Consider the following 9,892-nt stretch of genomic DNA (forward strand, 5'->3'; position numbering starts at 1 on the left):
AATATCACTAGTTATGACTAAAATAAGTAGGTTTGACAAAGTTAAACATTGGAAAAAATGTGGAGCAATGATAACATTTATCCATTGATGATAGGAGAGTAGATTGGCACAGTATGTTCAATAAATAATTATTTGACAGTTGAACACACAGCTATCATATAGCTTATCAATTCCATTTTTAGTTCTATATGCTAAAGATATATAGGAGTGCATATTTTTGCCAAAAAATAATATAAGGAAATTCTTAGCAGCTTATAAGTCATATACGTGAAAAGCCCGAATTTCTATTGAGAAAGTGATTAATGAACTGTGCTGTTTCTATTATTGACAACTCATAAATTAAAATAATAAATTATTGCTGACATAACAGTTTGGACAACTATACAGACATAATGTTGAGCAAATGAAACCAGAATAAAACAGGTCATTCTGTGCATTTCTCTTCATATGGTAATCATGAATATATAAAACTAATAATGTTTAGTCTTGTAATGCAGTATAGCAGATTCATTTGGGAGTATATTGATCTGGAGAGCCATGAAAGAGATTTCTATAATTTTGAAAATATACTATATTTTCACCTGTGTAATGTTTAGATCAAACCAGTTAATCCTAAGGGAAATCAGTCTTGAATACTCATCAGAAGGACTGATGATGAAGTTGAAGCTCCAGTACTTTGACCACCTGATATGAAGAGCTGACTCATTGGAAAAGACCCTGATGCTGGGAAAGATTGAAGGCAGGAGAAGGGGACAACAGAGGATGAGATAGTTAGAGGGCATCATCGACTCAATGAGTTTGAGCAAGCTCTGGGAGATGGTGAAGGACAGGGAAGCCTGGTGTGTTGCAATCCATGGGTTTACAAAGAGTTGGAGGTGACTGAGTGACTGAACAATAACAACAAATGCTTACATGGGTATCTATACTTACAAGAATTCATCAAACTGTACACAATGAATTTTTTTCTTTATAGTACACCTGAATGTTTAAAAAATATTTGTGGTTTTAGAGACACATACTGAAATATTATAGATGAAGTAATATGCATATTTGTTTCAGAAAGTCAAGTAGGGGTTGAGAGGAATGGACCAGTTTGTAGATGGGACAGTATCAGCTATAAATTGATGCTTGACACTGTGATGCATACAGCAGTGAGCATTATGAAATATTGTGTATTTATAAAAGCTTAAAATTAAGATAAATAAAGTACATAGCACATGACTTGGCACAGAGTAAGCAGCTCAAAATATATGTTTATTAAATTAAAGTTAAAAAAAAAGTTTGGACATTTCAAAGAACTTAGGAGACTAGTTCTGATTGGGGCTGATGCCTTCAATCTTTCCCAACATCAAGGTCTTTTACAATGAGTCAGATGTTCACATCAGATGGCCAAAGTATTGGAGCTACAGCTTCAGCATCAGTCCTTCCAGTGAATATTCAGCATTTATTTCCTTTAGGATTGACTGATTTGTTCTTCTTGCTGTCTAAGGGACTCTCAAGAGTCTTCTCCAGCACTGCAGTTCAATATTATGAATTATATTCTCCTTGTCCTGAATCCCTGATCTGACAAATATTCGTTGTTTCCAAGCAGTGATCAGTGAACTTAACAATGAAGACTTGACTCATTGGAAAAGACTCTGATCCTGAGAGAGATTGAGGGCAGGAGGAGAAGGGGGCAACAGAAGATGAGATGGCTGGATGGTATCACCGAGTCAACGGACATGAGTTTGAACAAAGTCTGGGAGACAGTGAAAGACAGGAAAGCCTGGCATGCTGCAATTCATGGGGTCACAAAGAGTTGGACATGATTTAGTGGCTTAATAATAACAACATTGTCAAACTAAGGGTGAGGGCATGGATGAGGCCAGTAAAGGAAGTGTGAGAAGACTGAGCAAAGGTGCAAAAATGCTGTGGAAAAACATGAGTCATCAGAGAATCAGAGCTTTTGTAGCAGAATGAACTGGAGTAAATGCTGTGGAAAATTGAAACAATGAGTTGCCAAAAAGCATTGCCTGTGTTAGAAGGAGCTTCCCAAATTCCCTGAACTATTTCAACCTGCTGCTCTTACTAACCCCTCAAATACAATTGTAGCTCTCAGAACCCACATGGTTTAAATATGCAGATTCCCATTATCTATGCTAATTTATCTATATTTAACAGCTCAGCTCTTTTTAAAGGAAAATTAGAGTTATGCTAGTAGGACCAACATTTATATTTTCATTCAATAGCTCTTTTAATTTTATTTCACAGATCGATTTTATTTATTCATTGTCAGTATTATATTAAAAAGATGTATTATGTTTTGTAGTTCAAGCTTGCTGTGAGCATTTTTATTATGTATTACTTATACTGATTTTAATACATGTAGGGTTTGCTTGAGGTGTTACTTGAAAATAACTTATTGAAAGTGTTTCTCTGGTAAGGCTTCCTTAAGTTAAAAATAAAATTTTGGGTCAAACACATAGAATTTGAATTCTGGATCTGCTACTAACCAGTTTGGTTAATCTGAAGTCTTTCAATATAAATATAGCATGAGACACATGTGCAATTTAGAATTTTCTAGTAGCCATATTATAAAATAAAAATGAAATTTTTAATAAATCCAGGATGTACTCAGTTGTGTCTCACTCTTTGTGACCCCACAGACTATAAGCCACCAGGCTCCTGTGTCCATGGGATTTTCCAAGCAAGAATACTGGAGTGGGTTGCCATTTTCTCCTCCAGGGGATCTTCCCAACCAAGGGATCAAACGTGAGTCTCCTGCATCTACTCATTGGCAGATGGATTCATTACCACTGATCCACTTGGTAATCTTAAATCCAGTACATCAAAATATTATTTCAACCTGATGTCAATATAAAATTGTTTTTGAGATATGTCACAGTCAAGTTCCTTGAGATGTAATGATGTCTTATTTGACCTGCTTGTTTGTCAAGGTGTAAACTGTGAAAGTGAATAAATGCAATTTCAACTAATATAGGGTCAAGAGGCCTGAATAGGGTCTCTTATGCCCTAGGACAGCAGCAGAGCTTAACAGAAAGAAAGACTTCCTCTTTTTCCTTGGCGAGAGTTCAGCCTATGAGAGATTGTCACAATTAAGCCAATGCAAAGTCATATACTCTTTGTTTACTATGGCCTTCCCAACTTCCTTTCCCCTCTTTAAAAGAGTCCTTTCACCTTTTTCTCAAGCGCACATGGAACCTTCTCCAGGATAGATCACATCCTGGGCCATAAATCTAGCCTTGGTAAATTCAAAAAAATTGAAATCATTCCAAGCATCTTTTCTGACCACAATGCAGTAAGATTAGATCTCAGTTACAGGAGAAAAACTATTAAAAATTCCAACATATGGAGGCTGGACAACACGCTGTTGAATAACCAACAAATCACAGAAGAAATAAAAAAAGAAATCAAAATTTGCATAGAAATGAATGAAAGCACAACAACCAAAACCTGTGGGACATTGTAAAAGCAGTGCTAAGGGGAAGGTTCATAGCAATACAGGCATACCTCAAGAAACATGAAAAAAGTGAAATAAACAACCTAACTCTACACCTAAAGCAACTAGGAAAGGAAGAAATGAAGAACCCCAGGGCTAGTAGAAGGCAAGAAACCTTAAAAATTAGAGCAGAAATAAATGCAAAAGAAACAAGAGACATCAACAAAGCCAAAAGCTGGTTCTTTGAGAGGATAAATAAAATTGACAAACCACTAGCCAGACTCATCAAGAAAGAAAGGGAGAAAAAAATTAATTCAATAAAATTAGAAATGAAAATGGAGAAATCACAGCAGACAATACAGAAATACAAAGGATCATAAGAGACTACTATCAGCAATTATATGCCAATAAAATGGACAACGTGGAAGAAATGGACAAATTCTTAGAAAGGCTCAACTTTCCAAAACTGAACCAAGAAGAAATAGAAAATCTTAACAGACCCATCACAAGCATGGAAAACAAAACTGTAATCAGAAATCTTCCAGCAAACAAAAGCCCAGGTCCAGACGGCTTCACAGTTGAATTCTACCAAAAATTTGGAGAAGAGCTAAACACCTATCCTATTCAAACTCTTCCAGAAAATTGCAGAGGAAGGTAAACTTCCAAACTCATTCCATGAGTCCACGATCACCCTAATACCTAAACCTGATGAAGATGCCACAAAAAAAAAAAAAAGAAAACAAAAGAAAAGAAAAAGAAAACTACAGGTCAATATCACTGATGAACATAGATGCAAAAATCCTTAAGAAAATTCTAGCAATCAGAATCCAACAACTCATTAAAAAGCACATACACCATGACCAAGTGGGCTTTAGCCCAGGGATGCAAGGATTCTTCAATATCCACAAATCAATCAATGTGATACACCACATTAACAAATTGAAAAATAAAAGCCATGTGATTATCTCAATAGATGCAGAGAAAGCCTTTGACAAAAATTCAACATCCATTTATGATAGAAACTCTCCAGAAAGCAGGAATAGAAGGAACATACCTCAACATAATAATAGCTATATATGACAAACCCACAGCAAACATTATCCTCAATGGTGAAAAAATGAAAGCATTTCCCCTAAAGTCAGGAACAAGACAAGGGTGCCCACTCTCACCACTACTATTCAAAATAGTTTTGGAAGTTTTGGCCACAGCAATCAGAGCAGAAAAAGAAATAAATGGAATCCAAACTGGTAAAGAAGAAGTAAAACTCACTGTTTTCAGATGACATGGTCCTCTACATAGAAAACCCTAAAGACTCCACCAGAAAATTACTAGAGCTAATCAATGAATATAGTAAAGTTGTTACTGCTGCTGCTGCTAAGTTGCTTCAGTCGTGTCTGACTCTGTGCGACCCCATAGACAGCAGCCCATCAGGCTCCACCGTCCCTGAGATTCTCCAGGGAAGAACACTGGAGTGGGTTGTCATTTCCTTCTCCAATAGTAAAGTTACAAGATATAAAATCAACACACAGAAATCCTTTGCATTTATACATTAATAATGAGAAAATAGAAAGAGAAATTAAGGAAACAATTCCATTCACCATTGCAACGAAAATAATAAAATACTTAGGAATATATCTACCTAAAGAAACTAAAGACCTATATATAGAAAACTATAAAACACTGGTAAAGGAAATCAAAGAGGACAGTAATAGATACAGAAATGTTCATGGAGCATAAGAATCAATATAATGAAAATGAATATACTACCCAAAGCAATCTGTAGATTCAATGCAATTCCTATCAAGCTATCAACGGTATTTTTTACATAGCTAGAACAAATAATTTCACAATTTGTATGGAAATACAAAAAACCTTGAATAGCCAAAGCAATCTTGAGAAAGAAGAATGGAATTGGAGGAATCGACCTGCCTAAATTCAGGCTCTACTACAAAGCCAAAGTCATCAAGACAGTATGGTACCGGCACAATGACAGAAATATAGATCAATGGAATAAAATAGAAAGCCCAGAGATAAATCCACACACCTATGGACACCTTATCTTTGACAAAGGAGGCAAGAATATACAATGAAGAAAAGACAATCTCTTTAACCAGTGGTGCTGGGAAAACTGGTCAACCACTTGTAAAATAATGAAACTTGAATGCTTTCTAACATCATACACAAAAATAGACTCAAAATGGATTAAAGATATAAACGTAAGATCAAAAATTATAAAACTCCTAGACGAAAACATAGGCAAAAGTCTCTCTGACATAAATCACAGCAGGATCCTCTATGACCCACCTCCCAGAGTAATAGAAATAAAAATAAAAATAAACAAATGGGACCTAATTAAACTTAAAAGCTTTTGCACAACGAAGGAAGGTGAAAAGACAGCCTTCAGAATGGGAGAAAATAATAGCAAATGAAGCAACTGACAAAGGATTAATCTTAAAAATATACAAGCAGCTCCTGCATCTCTATTCCAGAAAAATAAACGACCCAATCAAAAAATGCACTGAAGAACTAAACAGACATTTCTCCAAGGAAGACATAGAGATGGCTAACAGACACATGAAAAGATGCTCAACATCACTCATTATCAGAGAAATGTAAATCAAAACCACAATGAGGTACCATTTCACACCAATCAGAATGGCTGTGATCCAAAAGTCTACAAGCAATAAATGCTGGAGGGGGTGTGAAGAAAAGGAACCCTCTTACACTGTTGGTGGGAATGCAAATTAGTACAGCCACTATGGAGAACAGTGTGGAGATTGCATAAAAAACTGGAAATAGAACTACCTTATGACCCAGCAATCCCACTGCTGGGCATATATACTGAGGAAACCAGAATTGAAAGAGACAGTTGTACCCCAATGTTCATCGCAGCACTGTTTATCATAGCCAGGACATGGAAACAACCTAGATGTCCATCAGCAGATGAGTGGATAAGAAAGCTGTGGTACATATACACAATGGAGTATTACTCAGCCATTAAAAAGAATACATTTGAATCAGTTCTAATGAGGTGGATGAAACTGGAGCCTATCATACAGCGTGAAGTAAGCCAGAATGAAAAACAACAATACAGTATACTAACACATATGTATGGAATTTAGAAAGATGGTAACGATAACCCTGTATGTGAGACAGCAAAAGAGACACAGATGTATAGAACAGCCTTTTGGACTCAGTGGGAGAGGCTGAGGGTGGGATGATTTGGGAGAATGGTATTGAAACATGTATATTATCATATGAGAAACGAATGGCCAGTCCAGGTTAAATGCATGAGACATGATGCTTGCAGCTAGTGCACTGGGATAACCCAGAGAGATGATATGGGCAAGGAGGTGGGAAGGGGTTTCAAGGTGGGGAACACATGTACACCCATGGCAGATTCATGTCAATGTATGGCAAAATGAATACAATATTGTAATTAGCTTCCAATTAAAATAAACAAATTAAGAAAAATAAAAGGGTCCTCATTCTTGTGTGGGGACTTCTATATGACTCACCATAAAAACAATACTACCAATAGCAATTCTTTTTGATCTTGAATAAACACTTTTTTTTTTCCTGCTGGAGAAGTCACTGGCAATCTTTTTAAGTAAGCAAAATGAAGGGATTCAGCATAGGAGGCTGTGAGCACCATCATACCCTTTCACTTATTCAGGTTTAACAAAGATGAAAGTAGAGAGAAGTCCCTCTTCTAATAATTTTCTTACCAGGCAATGCATACTGTTAAAGATTAACATATAGAAACAAATGTATTGGATTGGCCCAAAAGTTCATTCAGAGTTTTCTGTAAGATATTATGGAAAAACTTGAAAGAACTTTTTGGCCAATCTAATGCATAAATAATCTTTTTCCTGAAAAATTCACACTGAAAAATTGTTAGCACTTTAATTACACATGTTTTTTGTTTAAATTGATCTCTTAGTCTGGAATTTTTAGAGTATTCAATATTGCAGTAGACTATTTTTCTAATTCATTTTCCACCTTAACATACAATCATTTGTAATAGTTTCTTTGTTTAACTAAAAATAATATTTTTATTATTGCTCCTTGTGATGGTTATGTTTTTTAAAATGCCCTGGTCATGTATCCCTTCTAAACTATAAAAATGTAAAAGCAATACAGTTTTTTTTTTTTTGCTTTTCTATTGTTTCTAATAGTTGAAAGGGTATCAAAAAACAATCTTGAAATCTAATATACATTTATTTACTATAATTTTTTTAAAATATAAAGTTGTTTATTTTAATTGGAGGCTAATTACTTTACAATATTGTATTGGTTTTGCCATACATCAACATGTATCCACTAATCTTGAAATCTAAAAAAAGGGAAAAGCAATCATACAACCACCCTGCTCAAAATGTACAATGAACTTGTATGTTTTCCTTCTTTCATTTCATTGTTAGGCCTTTGGTAAAGTCTTTTTAGTGTGTAATGTCATTCTTCTCTTTCCTAGAAATGTATAATACTGTCTTTTTGAGAGAGTTGCCTGAAATAGTTTCCATAGCAGGAAAGAAATGACTCAAAAGCTTAAAGATACATACTTAGGAATAAATTATATTTTTATGGAAAATTGATTTCTTTACATTGGCAAATTCCATTAGATCTTTGAGAATAATGCAATTCTTTTGATTGCATCACCAAAGGCTTGTTTAACTTGCTTGTTTCTCAAGGTGTAAATGAAGAGGTTCAGCATAGGAGCAATTGAAGTAGTGAGCATTGTCACATCCTTATTAATAATACCTGCTGATTCCTTTGCTGAAGGCTTAACATCGATGAAAATACAGTTTCCATAGGTGACAGAGACCACAATCAAATGGGAAGAGAACATGTGAAAAATGCCTTTTTCCTTTGCTGGGCAGAAGGGAATTGTAAAATGGTCTTGATGATGTATTATTGATAGAACAACGCACACAAGGGTCATGATAAAGGTCAACATTGCACAGACTATGATAATTTGCTCTATAAGCCATGTTTCTGAGCATGAGATTTTTAGAAGGGGGACTGCATCATAGAAAAAATGGTCAATAACATTGGAGTCACAGAATTCCAGATACAGGCCCAGACTAAGTGGAAGGATTATGATCAACAAGCCAACCATCCAGCAACAAAGGGTGAGTCTTCTAAAGACCATGTTGTTTATGATAGTCATGTAATGCAGGGGTTTGCAGATGGCCACGTATTGATCATAGGTAGCCAGGAGAAAAAACTCAGTTACACCAAAAAGATCAGCAAAAAATATTTGACTGATACAGTTATTATATGCTATTGTCTTATCACCTGTTGATATGTTATATAAATATCTGGGAATACAAGCAGATGTAAATGAGATTTCTAAGAAGGAGAAATTTTGCAGGAAAAAGTACATGGCAGTTTTCAGGTGAGAGTCTATGAAGGTGAGGGAGATGATTGGTAGGTTTCCAGTTACACTCAACATGTAAGTGAGAAATAAAAAGATGAAAATCACAATCTTCAGCTGTGGATCATCAGTCAGGATCATCACCAGCAGGATAAAAGTTGTTACTGTGTGGTTTCTCATCACTGAATCCTGACTTCTACTCAAACGGCATTTATAATTCAGAAATATTTGATATGCATAGAGTGGTTATTAATGAAGGCAAAACTATGCAAACAAACTCACAGGCATTAAAATTTTTTGTTCACAAATATTTTCAGTAAGCTGGTATCCTAGGTTCCACAATTGTGTATTATTGATCATTTCAGGGGAGATTAAAAAATCAGAATTTCTTTATCTACATCACACTATGAAATATTATTGGTGCTTCTTCCTCATTACATTTTATGTTTTGTTTCCACTTTATATTTTGTCTATATCTTGAGTTTGATTTTCCCTTTATTTTTGGATTTAGCTGTTAATATATTGTGAAAGTAAGAGTTGTTTTTTTTTTCCCCTTGTTCACAGACTGAATCATAAAACTGAATTCCAAACTTTCATTTTTACCTTCATGTGTTTCCTTAAAATTTTGTTATTGACACAATTGATCACAAATAGTTTGTCTCACTAAATGCACGCCACATCCAGTACTAAGATGTTGAGCTCTAGGATTACAATTTTAAAAGTTTATATTTCCTTTAAACAACTTCTTTCTTACTCACCTATGCCCCTGACTCTATCTCATATTTTTATTAAAGTTTATCTCATAGTTTATTGCATAATTATCTCATAGTTTAAAATTACAGTAGTTTCCTACTGTGGTACAGAAGACAAGGAATATTTTGATGACAAATACGTGGTGTAGAATAACAATACGTGCTGGGTATAAACATATAAGGATGTAAAAAATCATCACAACTTTTTGGTTTTCAATCTGTTTAGTTAAGGTCAAGACACATTTCAAAATACTATTATTAATATTACTAACTGCAAAAAATTCAGGTTAAATTCTTAAGCACATTCTTCAAGCATGGCTTGAA

General features: G+C 34.8%; 1 pseudogene; it reads right to left on the reverse strand.

The window, feature by feature from the left end:
• Nucleotides 1-8,057: 8,057 nt before the first annotated feature.
• LOC101111089 (olfactory receptor 6C2-like) lies at nt 8,058-8,996 on the reverse strand (annotated as a pseudogene).
• Between the last annotated feature and the right edge of the window lie 896 nt (nt 8,997-9,892).

This window comes from Ovis aries, chromosome 3 (genome assembly GCF_016772045.2).
Source record: "Ovis aries strain OAR_USU_Benz2616 breed Rambouillet chromosome 3, ARS-UI_Ramb_v3.0, whole genome shotgun sequence".
NCBI classification, from domain to species: domain Eukaryota; kingdom Metazoa; phylum Chordata; class Mammalia; order Artiodactyla; family Bovidae; genus Ovis; species Ovis aries.